Below are 17,464 nucleotides of genomic sequence, written 5' to 3'. Positions count from 1 at the left end.
GCTGAGCTCTCTGTGCTATACAGCAGGTTCCTACTAGCTATCTATTTTACACAAGGTAGTGTTTATGAGTCAATCCTACTCTCCAATTCATCTCACACTCTCCTTTCTCCGCTGTGTGCAAAGTCTGTTCTCTACAAATGTGTCTCTATTCTGCCCTGTAAATTATCAGTACCATGTCACTAGAATCCTTGTATATGGATTAATATTTGATATTTTTTCTCTTTCTGACTAATTTCACTCTGTATGACAGACTCCAGTTTCATCCACATCAGATCTGATTTTATCCTCATTATTTTTACCTTTTCATGTGAACAGCAAGGATTTTGTTCTAGGAGTAAAAGTGCCCGCTTTGCCATTTATGTTGTTTATTTGCTTGCACTCATGTTCTTGTTTACACTTCATGGTTTCTTTGCAGGAAATCTTTTTAAGTCTTGTGTCTGTTTTATGAGAGTTACTGTCATTAGAACTAGTAAATATTATCTAAAAACGGTAGTGATAATGCATCTGGGCATACATAAATATGTCATACTGTGCCAAGAGCAAACGAAAGAGTGAGGAAAGCTCCATCAATCCCTCTGAGTTCTGGAAAGCCCACTCTTTCCTCAGGGTGGCTCCCTGCGTGTGATCCCACCATGCCACAACACCTTCCGACCTTGGGATTAGTGAGGGTGCTGTGTCAATCCACGTAGTTATTATTATATCGCTTCTGAGAGGCATGCACTGGACTTGGTAGAACTCTAATGTAAAAAGCTAAAATGCAAGTTTCTAAAAAGACTTTTACAAGAGCAATGAGTTTAGGTATGTAGCAGAAGATCCATAATCCATTCAATTAACTTGTCTGTTATAAAACATCTTACAAAACACTGAAGCCCAGAGGGTCTGGATGACTTCCCCTCAATCCCCAGTTAGAGGTTCTTGGCAACTAGGACTAGAAACCAGATCTTCTGAGCCTCAGGCCAACACACTTCTCATTACACTAGGAGATTATGAATGAGTAAATTTAGCAATTTCGTGACTGAATTAAGTCCTGCTGGCCTCTCTTCAGCATCATGCTGTGTGATGAGATAGAAAGACTCAAGCCAAGAACAAGGAGAAGAAACTGGGAGGTAACAGCTCTGGAGATGGGAGATTTTCAGTTCTTTGCAAGATATGAGGGTGAAGAATTTATCTTTCTGCTGTCTCTCTAGCCCCCAGTTTCTGTTTGTCTCACTGACAAAGATCTCGATACAGATTAAAGTTATCCCGAAAAGAGTTCTTCTGTGCCTCCTGTATAAGACATTATATTCAATGTCTCATTGATTATACTGATATATATTCAATATGTTCAAGGACAGACAGCCAGAAAGCTGTGATAAAATGCCCCTAGAAATGTGATAGGAAAAAGTTAATTATCTTTCCCTCCTATAATAGTAAAGTCCAGTCAGAGAAGCGATACTGCTATGAGTATTATGGGAGAGATTGCTTATTATGGAATTAGATGTTGCACAATTTTGGGGGAAGCTGAAGAAGAAGAGGTCCAGAAGTACCAGAGAAAAGTACCTGGTGCAGGTGGACAAGTTTGATGCTCATTGAAATCAACGATGGGAAGGCCAATGGAGAGGTGTCAGGAAGGAGGTCTTTGTTTGCTCTTTTGTTTGCTCTTTTGTTTGCTCAGTGGGCTTACAGCAAAACATTTCCTGATGGGTCTGGGGTAACTGCTGGTCAATAGGGCCAGCATTTGGGAAGAAGAGCTGGACTAAAACTCACCAGCACTTTGGCAACTGCCCCAAACTCCCTCCACCAACCTTCAAATGGCTGCCGCTTCATTTCTGCCTCTTAAAGATCACATTTCTCTCGTGGGCTGCCTGGTGCTGCCTCTGCGGGGCTATCTCCCTGCAAGGCTGCTGCTTTATGTGGGGAATACTCTGGTTTGGAGTAGACCTGAATCACTGAGGACGTGGAGGTGAGGCAGCAAGGTGCCCCCTGCAGCTCTTCTTCTCAGCCTTTTCCTGGAGCCTCCAGAAAGGCATGCATCTCTGCTGACACCTTGACTTTAGCTGACTGCTATGGTCTGTGTGTTTGTGTCCCCCTAAACTTCCTATGTTGAGGTCTTAATCTACAATGCAATGGTGGGTCCTTGGAGAGTTGATGAGTTTATCAAAGTGGAGCCCACATGAACGGGATAAGTGCCCTTATAAAGAAAACCCTGCAGAGCTCCCTAGCCCCTTCTACCAGTGACAATACAAGAAGTCTGCAACCCAGAGGAGAGCCCTCAGCCCATCATGCTGGTATTTTGATCTCAGACTTCCAGCCTCCACACTGTGACAAATAAATTTCTGTTGTTTATAAGCTACACAGTCTGTGGTTTTTTGTAATAGCAGCACAAAGGGACTGAGAACCTCTCCTGGTGGCCCACTGCCAATGACTCACTGATTTGAGGTATAAAAGGCCAGCCACTGGTCTCAAGGGGGGATCACTCTGTACTGCAATCATGCTCCAGAGCTCCCCAAGGGCCAGTCCACACCAGCTGAGGCCTCGTCCTTGCTTAGCTCCTTCATCTGCTCTCTTCTGCTTTTCTCTCTACATTTTTCCTGAGAGCACATCCTTAATAAATCATAGGCACCAAGGAGATCCAGCCAGTCCATTCTAAAGGAGATCAGTCCTGGGATTTCTTTGGAAGGAATGATGCTAAAGCTGAAACTCCAATACTTTGGCCACCTCATGCAAAGAGTTGACTCATTGGAAAAGACCCTGATGATGGGACGAATTGGGGGCAGGAGGAGAAGGGGACAACAGAGGATGAGATGGCTGGATGGCATCACCAACTCGATGGACATGAGTTTGGGTAAACTCTGGGAGTTGGTGATGGACAGGGAGGCCTGGGGTGCTGCAATTCATGGGGTCGCAAAGAGTCAGACACAACTGAGCAACTGAACTGAACTGAACTGAACCTGAATTTCCATTTTAGGCTCTTCTTTGAATGAACCCCAAGGGCTTCCCTGGTGGCTCAGCTGGTAAAGAATCCACCCGCAATGTGGGAGACCTGGGTTTGATCCCTGGGTTGGGAAGATTCCCTAGAGAAGGGAACAGTTACCCACTCCAGTATTCTGGCCTGGAGAATTCCATGGACTGTACAGTCCATGGGGTCACAGAGTCGGACACAACTGAATGAATTTCACTTGAAGGAGTCCCAGTGCATCACCCCTGTCTACTGCACTTTCCTCTTCAGTCACATGGCCTACTTGCAGTTCTTGGGCACTGGTTCATGATAAAGTTTCCAAAGTTTTATTAAAGCCATTTTACAGATGAGGAAACTGAGGCACACGGAGGTGAAGGTCATATGGCTTGTAAGTGATGGAATTCTGACCCTAGGTTGTTTGACCGTAGACACTGTGCTACTGTATTGCATTTATTTACATTATTTAATTATTTCCTTTATTTACTTGTTTACTTTGGTTATTGTGTGTCTCCTCTACTAAAATACAAGCTCCCTGAGGATACATATTTTTGTGTGTATTCAGTCCACTGCTATATCCCTTAGCACCTAAAGAAGTCCAGACATCATACTAGGCCCTCAAATATTTATTAAACTACATGGTTTCTGTGACTTCAAGCCCTTCTTTCTGGATTCAAGGGGGAAACAAATTATAATAAGGGTAGATTGATTATTCAAATTTCAGCCAACATCCATACATGCAATAAATGCTTCTTCTTCCCCATCTCGATTCAGCTCTGTAATAAATTGAATGCAATATATTTAAGTTATGTGGTGATTGTTTAAGTATTTGGCTTCCATTTGAGAACTGTGAGTGCCATGTAGCTGTATACTTGTTGGCTAAAATAGTGATCTCTGGCATCTCGAATGCCAGAATCTGCAATCATGTCATTAAGACCTTAACAGAAACATCAAGGCTGGGAGAAGACCTGCATGAGTCTAAGTGGAAAGTTCATGGCCAAAGTCATCTGTTATGACCATCTAGTACTCTCATTGGGACTTAAAGTGAAAGTGTTAGTCGCTCAGTCCTGTCTGACTCATCCAAGTTCTGAACTATTTTAGAAATATATTTCAATAATAAGACACAAAGAAATCAAAATATCAGGCTTGCTACTATGAAGAGTGGTACTGCAGAATGTGGCTTTGACCTAAAGCCAAATGTTTTCGTAATGCTAGACCCCTGAACTAGACAAACTTACCCATAGTGACTACAGAACCCCCAAGGCAGGGCCTTGGTCCTCTAAACTGATAGCATGAAAGAACAGAGCAGGACACACATTCTCCGCAGGGACACCAGCTCCCAAGAGGAGCCCAGAGGGAATGGCTAGCAACTCTGTCCTCGTTCTCCTTCTAAATTCACCTGTTAGCCAAACTGCTTTCCCATCCCAAGAGCAGAGCAAGGATAGTGCAGAGAGAGGCCAGGAGTGCCTCCTGATGGATTTCCCTTCAATAAAAGGAAACATTGAGTAGGGAATGATATCGACCTTGCCACAGTACCACCCGTGGGCAATTGGATGACTCTTGGAGGAATTTGAATTACATTTTTGCTTTATGAATTTGGTATGTATTCAAATACATACCAGAGTATGTATATTAGCCTCTTACAGCTAACATTTTGCTTCTTAGCTTCCATAGCTGAAACTAGATTAAATCATAGAATTTTGTAGCCAAAAGTGAAACTTCGGAGATCATCTGGTCCAGTGTTCTCCTTTTTACAGATAATGAAACTGAGGCCCAGAAGGTGGGATGTTTTGTCCTATAACAAAAATGTATCCAGGTCCTCTAGAGCCAGAATGGGACTCTCTGTTCTCTTTCTTAGTCCAAACTCTTTATCCAATGCTGCTGCTGCTGCTGCTAAGTCACTTCAGTCGTGTCCGACTCTGTGCGACCCCATAGATGGCAGCCCACCAGGCTCCCTCATCCCTGGGATTCTCCAGGCAAGAACACTGGAGTGGGTTGACTTATCATCAAATTGTCCCTAGTGCCAAGGAGAGGAAAGAGAACCCCCCCACAATAATAAGAACCAAAACATAAAGATTATGAGATGGCAGTAAGATGAGGTGTTCAAGGTGAAGACAGCAATCATTTACACTAAATGATGTAAAATGATGGCCTTATCCCCTCACTGTCCCTTTCATGATGCGATACCTTGCACTGAAATTTCCCATCTATTCCTGTGCATGGCGCTGTGCTTACCTGAGACTCTCTGTTCAGGAAGATTTTGCTTTTTACTGTCATAAAATTCAGGAGAACTAGGTAGGTGTTTAATATGAATATAAACTCCAATATCCTAAGGTCGTCTGTTTTAAATCTTCATGCACAGCTCAAACCTCCTGGGCATTGTTATTCAAAAATCCGACATTTCTATGAATCATATGAGCTTTTTCTCAATAAATGGTAAAAGAAATGAGTGCTATCTTCAGAAACCTGGAGGAGAGGAAAATCTTATTTCAAGATTCTTTCACTTCCTTTAATATAATATGCATGTATTAAGGCTGTAAAATGGGACTCAGATATAAAGATCATAAATCATCATATTTGAAAATAGAAGTAAAAATGTGTTCATCATTATAACTGTATAGTATAAGGATGATGATTTAAGAATTTTATATGCTCATGATTACTGCTGAAGGCATCCCATTATTTGCTTATCCCAGTACTTTTCAATATGAAAAGCTTGTGCTCTATTTTAAATTATAGAAAGTTTAGATAGGTGCAGAAGCTGCCTATAGGGAAATGTCACTATTTTTAAATGTCTTATTGAGACTCCTTGCCCATGTAACATAACAAACAGCAACCTTGAACCATAAATTATAGGTTAGATGTACATTTGGGCCATGGTGTTTGGAGATGCAGGTGCTTTGGTGTGCACTTTGGGTTCCCTAAGTAGGTCAGGCGACTGCAGAGGTTGTTATAGTTTGCAGCATGAGGGCAATTTGGTTGCTAAGGGAGTAAAAATCTTACCTGATGAACTACAGTCTCTCCCAGCAAATTCAGGTCATTGTATTACGGAAATACACTGAGGTTTTCTTTTTTTTTTTTTTTTTGTACTACATGAAAATTATTGCAACCAGGTATCTATAACAGAGAAAAATAGTCCACTGGCTAGGCAATCCTGAATTGTATAGGGTATTGCCTTGTGTTCACAAAGTTTGTGTAAAATGGGTGATGATTTGAAAAGATACAGAGAAGTGTATACAGTGTGTGTGTGTGTGTGTGTGTGTGTGTGTGTTGATTTTTTGTTTTTTAAGGAAGTAGCTATGTCAAAGAGTATTTTTTATTTTTGGTTTTTGTTTATTTGTTTTTCTCAAGGAGTCTAGCTTTAGTCCAGATTTTCACTCTCTGTAGACTTAGGATGTGTTTGGGGACCTTTCTCCATCAGGGAAAAGAAGCCATCTTGGAGAGTTAAACTTATAAAAAGTCAGGCTGGAATGCCACCTAGCCATGGAAGAAGTCGTTTTCAATTCTAACTGCTAGACTCCAGAGAATTGTGTTGCCAATTCTCAAAGCAGGAATTTTGATGCTTTATTCACCTGTGTATCTCCAGAACCTAGAACTGGGCCTGCCTGACACCTAGTACTACTGCTGCTACTGCTAAGTTGCTTCAGTCGTGTCTGACTCTGTGCGACCCCATAGACGGCAGCCCATCAGGCTCCTCGTTCCTGAGATTCTCCAGGCAAGAACACTGGAGTGGGTTGCCATTTCCTTCTCCAATACATGAAAAGTGTAAGTGAAGTCGCTCAGTCGTGTCCGACTCTTAGCGACCCCATGGACTGCTGCCCACCAGGCTCCTCCGTCCATGGGATTTTCCAGGCAAGAGTACTGGAGTGGAGTGCCATTGCCTTCTCCTAAGCACTCAACAAATATTGGTTGGATGAAGAATAGATCATTGATTCTAAATTTCAATCCAGTTTTTAACCTGTCAGCGTATCAGTTATCTCAAGGGAAACAGGCATGAACAATCCTTGAGTGTTGTGATAAGCTATGAGACATCTCATGTGAAGTATGTTAGCAAGGTATTTGTCATTCAGTGTCAGGAGATGTTAAATTATTCATGTGTATATTTCAAATAAAGTTTTTCTTTTATGAAATTATATATTATATAGTAACATCATAACAATGTTCTCATTTCTGAGGCTGTAAGTTTGATAGTGCAGACCTTATCAAATAAATGATTTTCATAATTTATCATAATTGTAAACTTTAACCTAGCCCTTTTGGACTTCCTCTAATACACATCCATTTAATCTTGAGATATCAGCTTACTCTGAAACCTAAGATAAATGTGCTGTTGGAACACTTTGCAAAGTCCTCACAGTGCCTAAAGTTCAAAAGCTCTGTTTATATTAGAAGAAAGATACTAAAAAGTTATTAATCTGTACTAAAGGGCCAAAATTGACATGAAACACTGAAAACTAAAGCCATTTGGAGTGTTAATTGAGGGACAGCATTTATCTAAACTGAAAATCTGAAAATATAGTTACAAACTCATATTTATTGTCTTTCTATTCTGTTAACGACAGAGACCAACTGTAGTCCTAAGTCATCATGTGTCAGATTTGCTTGAAGGGATGTATTTATAAAGCCATGTTATATTGTGTGTTACATGCAGATATGTATAGATATATATCTCTTGGCTTCCTTGTTGGCTCAGTGGTAAAGAATCTGCCTCCCAGTGCAGGAAACATGGGTTCAGTCCCTGAGTTGAGAAGATCCCCTAGAGGAGGAAATAGCAACCCACTCTAGTATTCTTGCCTGGATAATCCCATGGATAGAGGAGCCTGGAGGGCTATAGTCCAAGAGGTCACAAAGAGTCAGATACGACTTAGTGACTAAACAACAAACAAATATATCTCCTGCTGGATAGGCAAAAGAGACAGAGGTTATGAGGAATTGGCCTATGTAATTATGGAGGCTGAGAAGACCCATGGTCTGCATCTGCAAGCTGGGGAGACAGGAAAGCTGGGTCAAGGGCCTGAGAATCAGAGGGGCTGATGGTGTCAATTTCAATCCAGGGTTCAGCGAGAATGAGATGAGGAGTCCCAGCTCTATCAGTGAGGCAGCGAAAAACAGACCGAGTTAGATCTTCCTCCACCTTTTTATTCTGTTCAGGCCCTCAACCGATTGGATGATGCTTACCCTCATTGTGGAGGACAATTTACTGAGTCCACCGATTCAAATGCTAATCTTATCCACAAACATCCTGGATCAGATAATTGACATAATCAAAAAAAATTTTTTTTTCATCTTTATGTATTTATTTTTGGCTGCTCTGGGTCTTCGTCACTGCTCAGGGCTTTTTCTGGTTGCAGAACACGGGCTCTAGAGCGTGGGGTCAGTAGCTGAGGCACGCGAGTTGAGTTGCCTCATGGTATATGGAATATTCCCAGACGAGGGATAGAACCCGGGTCCCCTGCATTGGCAGACAGATTCTCAACCACTGGACCATCAAAGAAGTCCACTTTTAGTGAGGGCATCTCTGGGTAGTCAAGTTGACACATAAAGATAATCATCACACATTATTTTCACTAATTTTCTTAAAGAAAAGATGAATTTGGATTCTAGCATCTCTAATAAAGAAGTATTCCTGTCAGAAGATTCTACTTCTAGTAGTATCTTTGCTTATTGATTATTTAACGACACTTAAAACTTAAGATTTTTCAATAGGACACTAACCCCAAAGCCTTATTATAACCAATGAGAAAAAAAAAAACTGTTTTTAGGTCTCACCACTGTTCACCAATCCCCAAAACAAAGGTTGGGACATTTCTCAATATACTGTAAGGAAGAACTCAGAGATGGGTCCCTAGGAATATAGGCTTCCCACAGCTACTAAAAACATATCAAAAATTTCAAGAAGCTGTGCTGATTATATCAGTTTTTGCCAACACAGCATCTTCTAGGATCATACTCCTTAATAACAAAAACAATAATAATGATAAGAGCTAACACCTACATAGCAGTTTACTTTGTGCCAGGAACTGTTTTAATGAGCTTATGTATACTAACTCATTTAATCTCATAGTTACCTTCTGTAATAGGTTCACTAATACTACACCTATATTACAGCTGGGAAGCAGGCACAGAGAGAAACATCCAAATTCACACACTTACTAAATGCAAAACACACCCCAGATTCCATGTACTTTCCCTACCGAGGTATTCGTGTACCATATCTACACTCGTGTACAGTAAAGCAGGCTTTCACGTTAACTGGATCATGTAAGGAAGATCTAGTGTGAGATATAACTCAGTTCTTCCAGATTTTATTCTTTTATATTCATTTTTTTTTATGCTGGACATCATGGCATTTCACCCCTAAATACTTCAGTATGCAGCTCACAAATATAAGGACATCCTATGTAACCAAAATGAATACTTTTTACTCCTAACAAGTCACACTATTAATCCTAATATTAAAACTTAATGAGCTTTAATATCATTTGTAACCCAAGTCTTATTCCAATTTTCACGATTATTCTCCCAATAGATGTTCAAAACTGTTCAAACTAGAATCTAATCTAGGACCACAGGCTGCACTTGTGGTTGGGTCGCAATTTCTTTTCCTCCATAACATCCTTGGTTTCTATGGTGCTGACTTGCTGGGAGTCCAAAGCAGTTGTCCACTGGAATATCTCACCTTTCAAGATTTGCCTGAGTGCTTTGTCATACTGTTTAGCCTGTTCCTGCTTTTCCATTTATTTTCTTTCTTGTAAATACTCTTCTGATACTTAGAAGGGCAAGAAAATAAATCAAGTCTGCAGGTTACTAGAGCAACCTAGAAAGAAATCTCTGAAGACTGAAGCTGAAGAGGGGAATGAGCAGACACTGAGAAATAAAGGAATATTTTTATTATTATTATCTCTAGATTTAAGTCGTTTGAGTAATTCTCAGGTGAATGACTGCAAGTAACTGAGAGCAGAACAGCCTAAACAACTTTCATTCTGAACAAAGACCGGGAAATGTAGGTACAAGGCAGCTTTGTGAAATGAAGGACACTATGATCCTCACAAAGCAGGATTTGGGTGTTTTGCCTAACAAGCTTTACCATATTAGGTGGGGCTTTGTGATACAAGTTCTGACTGGAGACTCCAATCTTTCCAGGGTCCAAATGTTAAGCAGCCAGGCTTAGCTTCCTGGGCAACCAACAAATATAAGACTGAGAGTTATAAACTCAACTTGTTGCTTACTTGCAGTCATGAAAGTCTTGTGAATCTTTCTTCAAAGACAGCTTATTTGAATGTGCTTTAAAAGCTCAGGAAATTGCCCTGGGAAATTGCCCTGGAAAATCTTTATTCAAAGCTGGTAAACAAAAACTACCCTTTCTATAGTATTATTCAAATAGACTGGATCCATTTCAAGATGCTTCCTGTGTCATCCACTTACCAAACACACTCAGGACTGCTTTGGCAAGGACCAGGCACACATTGCATGTGTGAATTTTAGCTCATCTCACCAGGGTTCAGAAAGAGCCACATTCTTATGTCTCTAGATAAAATTACAATTGTTAGGTATACACTGCTACTCAGGAAATTCAAACTTGTGAATTTGATGGGGGCAGAGAGGGGAGGTACCCTTCTCCTAGGGTCAAGAGTACGGCTCTGGGACTCTGGCACAACCCAGAGCATTGACAGCCCTCTGATCCCCTGTGGTGCCTTGGAGATGGTCAATGTCAAAGTCCACACAATCCCTTGAAATCTGTGGCCCCAACCCAGCACCACAACTTACGAAGGCAGGGAAGCAAAATGTTCAATGAACCTCCCTTCTCGGGGCACACTGGAGGTCTTTTGCCATGAGGTCCTTTCACAGACCAGATCTAGAAAGAGGCAGAGAAGTGTTGGCCTCCACTCCTCCAGGTTCCACGCATTTCTGTTTCCTCTCCAGTCCCTCCAGAAACTCAAAATCTTCCCTCTAGGATCAGTCCACTTCTCCCTCTCTCAGCTAGGGCTCTTTTTTCCTACAACAAAATTTTACAAAGGAATGATGTTCCAGATGCCTGCTTCATGCCTTTTTAAATGATCTCTCCCTTTATACTTCTGATGCAAAAGACATCAACAAACCTGGAGTTGTCACAGCAACAACAGAAAATGAGTGAACAACCTTTGGCACATACCAGTCAAACAGGCCTCAAGTTTGGCCCACAAGAATTAAACGATCTTGGTTATTCTTTAGCTGTTACTGCTAACAAACACTTGTAGCTGGACTTGTCCTTCACAAAGCAAATTACTCTCTGACCCGTAAACTATACCCTGCACCTCGCTTTCTTTTCCCCCTACACTCTTGTAGCATTTTGCATCTCAAAAAAGAAGGTCACAGGCGGATAACCTCAGAACACAAGACCCAGTTACTGAGTTATCTGATGCCAGCTGTGGCCATTTTGAAACTCTGCAAGAGAGAAAAAAAAAAAGCGAAACCTTCAAGAGGATATTAAACCTCTCCCTATTCTCGAGAAAGGGAGACACAGTTCTTGAGACACTAGCCTGCTATGTTTCTCTTTTGCCTGGCAAAAATAATAACGCTCCTCTTTTCTATTTCCTCTAAACTCTGTCTCTGTATTTCTATTTGGCATTGCAGGTCAGGGAGCCAAAATTTTGGCCACAGAGTTAAGGCCACCCTTGAGGATTTTCTTGCTATGGGGAAGTCCCACTATTTGCTCAAGCTGCTGAACAAGCATGAAACAGAAATTAATATCTTAGGGTGGTTTTACCGCCACAGACATGAAGGTGAAAAAGACAGTCCCTGCCTCCAGGGATCTCACATCTTGAGAGGCAAATAAAGAGGTCATTCAAGTATAGCACACAGGAAGGATCACTGCACAAGAAGCTAGGGAGGGTTTTTCTGAAGGAGATGGGCATGAACACAAACTGCTTGCTCTACCTATGTGTCAGCTACCATGCCAAGCCATTATTTATATTAATATAACTATAGTCTATAGGCATACGATGGGGCTATAACTGAATCCAGGCAATCTAGCTCGAGTCCAAGTACTAAATTCCTAGGCTCTGAACTCTGGGTGAAAATAATGTGTCAACATAGGTTCACCCATTACAACCAACACACCATTCTTTTGGGGGAGGTTGATAACAGGAAAGAGGTACAGGAGTGGAGGTGGGGGGAGATCTTTATACCTTCCTCTTCATTTTGCTGTGAATCTAAAACTGCTCTAAAAGAGAAAGTCTATGTTTTCAAAACACATCAGCTTTACCCAAACTTTGATCAATTAGATTTTGATTAATTAGCCTCTCTTCTAAAGTAGGATTATGCCCTGCAAGGAGCCAAATCCATTCTTGTGTTTATCAGTCAGTTCAGTTCAGTCGCTCAGTCGTGTCTGACTCTTTGCGACCCCATGAATTGCAGCACGCCAGGCCTCCCTGTCCATCACCATCTCCCGGAGTTCACTCAGACTCACGTCCATCAAGTCAGTGATGCCATCCAGCCATCTCATCCTCTGTCCTTCCCTTCTCCTCCTGCTCCCAATCCCTCCCAGCATCAGTCTTCTCCAATGAGTCAACTCTTCACATGAGGTGGCCAAAGTACTGGAGTTTCAGCTTTAGCATCATTCCTTCCAAAGAAATCCCAGGGCTGATCTCCTTCAGAATGGACTTGTGTTTATACCCTGTTGTATTTTTCACCATAAAATCAAATTGCTTTTCTGAATCTGCCTGCAATGTAGGAGACCTGGGTTGGGAAGATCCCCTGGAGAAGGGAATGGCAACCCACTCCAGTATTCTTGCCTGGAGAATTCCATGGACAGAGGAGCCTGGTGGGCTACCGTCCATGGAGTCGCAAAGCATCAGACACGACTGAGTGACTAACACACACACACACACAACACTGCTACCCCTACTCCAGCCACACTGGGAGGCCCTTCTAGAGAGAGGCTCAGATCAGACACCAAGACACCAAGATGACAGTGCCCCCTTGGAGAGAGGTCAAAATATCTGCCACAAGATATTATTGTCCTCTGTCTGACCGCATATTCTCTCTGCCACAGCAGGAACATTCTGGGTTTTGCATTCAAAGGGCTCTGCACATTGTAGGCTGTGGGAAGCAACTCTGGAATATTAAAGCACTAAATTAACTTTCAGGATGTCAATCATGGGCATTCATGGGCAAAATAAAGGATAGGCCTGTCTCAGGAAGACTGGAGACAGGACCAAATTGATGTACACTCATCTTCATATCTCAGATTTTCCCCATTTGGGCCAAAATTATGATCCTTGGGTCTGACTTTGCTTCTTGCTGAGTCTGGCAGCCTGAGCATCAAATCTAAACAAAGCTAAAACAGCGGGGCTCTGGGTTGATGGCCCCAAAGCTCAAGCTGAGAGCCTGGCAACACGCCTATCCTGGCAGCCATGCCCGTTCACAAAGGAGAACAGAACCCGTGTTCCATCTTTGCATCATGCTTTCTGTAAACCCAACTGCTCAGCTTTTGTGAGACTTGACATTATTTATTCCTCAGAGAGGGAACGAGTGACTCAACGGGATCTTGTGATTCACAGAAGTAGGCAGCTGGCAAGTGGGGAGCTGGCACAGAAAAAGGAAGGCTGGAAAGTGAGAGTTGCTCTGGCCACTCCAAGGTCATTCAAGATGCCCACCCCCCATCCCCCCTACACCCTCCCACACACACACACACACACAAGGAAACGTCCCCACCAGATCCCAGAGTCCCTTCTAACCAGCAGGGCAGAGGTGGTTGTGAGTGAGCCCAGAGCTCCCTAAGGCACTTATAGAGATTCCCACCAGGACTTTGTTCTCTATGCATCCCCTACCCTGCCCTCCCAACTAGGGTCTGCTCTTCAGTCAGTCTCGTGGCAGGCTGCTCCTAAGTGCTTATCAGGGTCCTTCTCCCTACCTCGCTGCCTGAGTTTCCACACTCTGTCTCTAGTTTTGCATCCGTTTTTGTGTCTTTTCTGCCCACCAGGGCTAGTGGAGACATATTTATTCTAGAGGTTCAGAGCATGAGTCTGGAGCCAAGCCACTAAGGTTTGAATCTTGGCTGTGCCTGTTCCCAGCTATGACCTTGGATATGTTACTGAACTCTTGGCCTCATTTTTCTTACATGTAAAGCTGGAATAATAATACCAATTTATCAGGTTTTTTAAAAGGCCCTGCAACCATTTGGGGAAGGAAAAAAGGAGAAAAAGATTGTGAGTCTCTTGAAATAAAGGACCAGGTATTATTCACTTTTTAAATTCCATGCCTCATTAAACTCATTTACTCATTCTTGAGTTCATACTGTGTTCCATTTACTGAGCAAGATCAGTCCCTGTCCTCGAGGAGCTCACAGTCAAGAGGAGTGGCCATGAATGACATCAGTGGTTGTAACATAATGTGATGACAGCTGAGAGACAGTTCTGACATATACGGCCCTCAGTCCTGGGTTCAAATGCTGGTCCTGTCACTTCCTGACTAAGTTACTAGCATCTCTGTCAGGTGACTGCTGTGCAGATGGTTAAAAGGTGAAAAGAGACCAGAAGACCATGAGGCGCATAGTGTTTAACACGTTAGTTATAACTGTTAAACTTGTATACACATACGTGCGTAACAAATACATATGTATGCACACACATAGACATAATAGGTATCCACTGCAAAGTGCAGTGGGAACCCAGGAGTTGGGAAAGCAACCTTGAGTCTGGCCAAGCTGTCAAGAAGAAGTGAGCCCTAGGCATAGTCTTTAAGAATGAGTGAGACAGTCAGCAAAACGAAAAGATAACCTACTGAATGAGAGAAAATATTTGCTGGTAAGGTTTAACATGCAAAATATATAAACAGCTCACATAACTCAACATCAAACAAACAAACAACCTGAGTAAAAAATGGGCAGAAGACCCAAAGAGAGATTTTTCCAAAGAGGGCATGAAGATGGACAGTAGGCACTTGAAAAGGTGCTCTACATTGTCAAAGAAATTCAAGTTAAAAACCACAATGAGGTTATCACCTCACACCTGTCAGAATGGCACACAAATGATGAATGTTGGCAAGGATGTAGAGAAAAGGGAGCCCTCATGCACAGCTAGTGGGGATGTAAACTGGTGCAACCACTGTGAAAAACAGTACGGAGTTTCCTCAAAAAACTAAAAATACAACTACCATATGACCTAGCAATACCACTCCTGGTTATATATACAAAAAATCCCCAAAAAACACTAATTCCCAAAGATACATATATGCAATGTTCATAGCAGCATTATTTATAATTGCCAAGATATGAAAGCAACTTCAGCACTCATCAATATGAATGGATAAAGAAGATGCGGTATACATACAATGGAATACTACTTGGCCATAAAGAAATTTTTGCCATTTGCAACACGTGTGTGCTTTGAGAACATCATGCTAAGTGAAATAAGTCACAGAAAGACAAATATTGTATGATATCATTTATTTGTGAATCTAAAAAAATACAACAAACTAGTGAATATAACAAAAAAGATTCAGTTATAGAGAACAAACTAGGGGTTAACCAGTGGGGAGAGAGAAGGGGAGATGGAATCAAGAGGCACAAACTATTATGCATAAAATACGCTACCAGGATACACTGCACAGCACAGGAGTGGAGTCAATATTTTGTGATAACCATAAGTGGAGTATAACCTTTAAAAACTCCGGTTCATTACTTTGTACACCTGTAACATATAATACTGCACATCAGCTATACTTCAATTTTTTAAAAAATGGGTGAGGGAGGTGGATGCAGAAGCTGAAGCCCCAGCATATGCAAAAGCATGAAGCATGAGAAGGGAGAACCTCAGTCTCTCTGTAGGACCCCTGAAGGGCCTAAGATCGCTGTGCTGGAGAGACAGGCAGGGGCTGAATCCTGTAGGGCCCTGCTAATGAACTGGGATCTTTCCTGGGGACAGCACAGAGCTATGGAAATTGTTCACGCTGCAGCCTGCTATGAACGTTTTTGCACTTTCTAAATCAGCCACAGTTTCTGTAACATTAGCCAGCGATAATCAACTTTGCCATCATGATCCTGAGGCCCCGGCAGCTACTGAGGCATGACCTAAGAAAGGCTCTGTTCACAAGATTGTAAATCAACTATATTTCAATAGAATTAAAAAAAAAAAACAAACCTGAAACTAACACCCTGAAAATCAGCTATATTACAATAATTTTTTTTTAAATAAAATTTTAGTAAAGAAAGGCTCTGTTCAGTATTATCCACTTCTAGGGCTACATATATTATATTTTATCCTAATTCTTTGGGAAGTGATCTGTCCTTTGTGAAAGGGACCCATGTCTTTTCTCTTTTATCTCTGAAAGTACCTAGAACAATACAGGGGCACCTCACATTTGTCCAACCAGTACCAGGTGATGAATTTATATAATCCATGCCCATGGCATATGGGTGCTGCGCTTAATCTCTCAGTCGTGTCTGATTCTTTGTGACCCCATGGACGGCAGCCTGCCAGGGTCCTCTGTCCATGGGGATTCTCCAGGCAAGAATTCTGGAGTGGGTTGCCATGCCCTCCTCCACGGGATCTTTCCAACTCAGGGATCAAACACAGGTCTCCCACATTGCAGGTGGATTCTTTACTATCTGATGGATAACTTCTAGTTATTTCAGACAATTAAGTAGAACATTCTGGTGGAAAGTAGAAATGAGGGTAGGGACATAGACTGTACTGTAGCAAGATGTTAAAAGGTCAAATGCCTGTAGCATATTTGTTGGAAGATAAACTTCGGTGTAACGTACCACTATTCAATTTTATCACAAAACCAATTAGAAAGCTCTTCCTTTTAGACCACGAAATAGAGTTATTTCTGACTTCCAGTAACACAAAGCAAAATTAGCAACAGAATTGTACCTCCTTTCATTTAGAAGGGGGAAGTGGGAGTGAAAAGAAAGCAGTGAATCACATGGAGGAACAGTGGTCTGGGGGTGTACTGGGAAGAACAGATTCTCCCAAACAGTATCCTGACATCCAGCCTTTGAACTCAGACTCATCGGCTCATTCATTCAGCTCTTCACTGGGCCCTTCCGAATATGAGATGCTAAGTATACAATAGTGGGCAAAATAATACCATCTTATCTCTACCATCGTATCTCAGGAAGAGGACACTGAAGAAGGGGAAACAAATTTTAAAGGAGTAAGCACACTAACAGGAGTGTTCATGATAACGCATGATAAGCGCTATGAACAAGCAAAAGAGAGACCCACTTTAGGCTGCGTGGGGTCAAGGCAGGTCCCCATGAGGAAGAGTCAGAGAAGAAAGAGCAGGAAAAAACCAGCACAAGCCTGATGGGGAGAGGAGTCCAGGCAGGGGGAGGCTCCATGCCAGGCCTCACTCAGGTGGGAAGAACTGGGTGAGCACGAGGAACAGAAGGAAGGCCCAGTGGATGGTGGAGGGGCTCGCAAGAGGCCAGAGGTGTAGAGACTAATTAGGACAGTCGGAAAAGATGTGAAATGATAAGGGCCTTCCATCTGATGCACAGCCTCTCTTCCAACTCAAGACATTCCCTGAGTCCCAGTGGCATGT

This window comes from Ovis aries, chromosome 6 (assembly GCF_016772045.2).
Source record: "Ovis aries strain OAR_USU_Benz2616 breed Rambouillet chromosome 6, ARS-UI_Ramb_v3.0, whole genome shotgun sequence".
Classification (NCBI taxonomy): Eukaryota; Metazoa; Chordata; class Mammalia; order Artiodactyla; family Bovidae; genus Ovis; species Ovis aries.
This window is presented reverse-complemented; position numbering follows the sequence as displayed.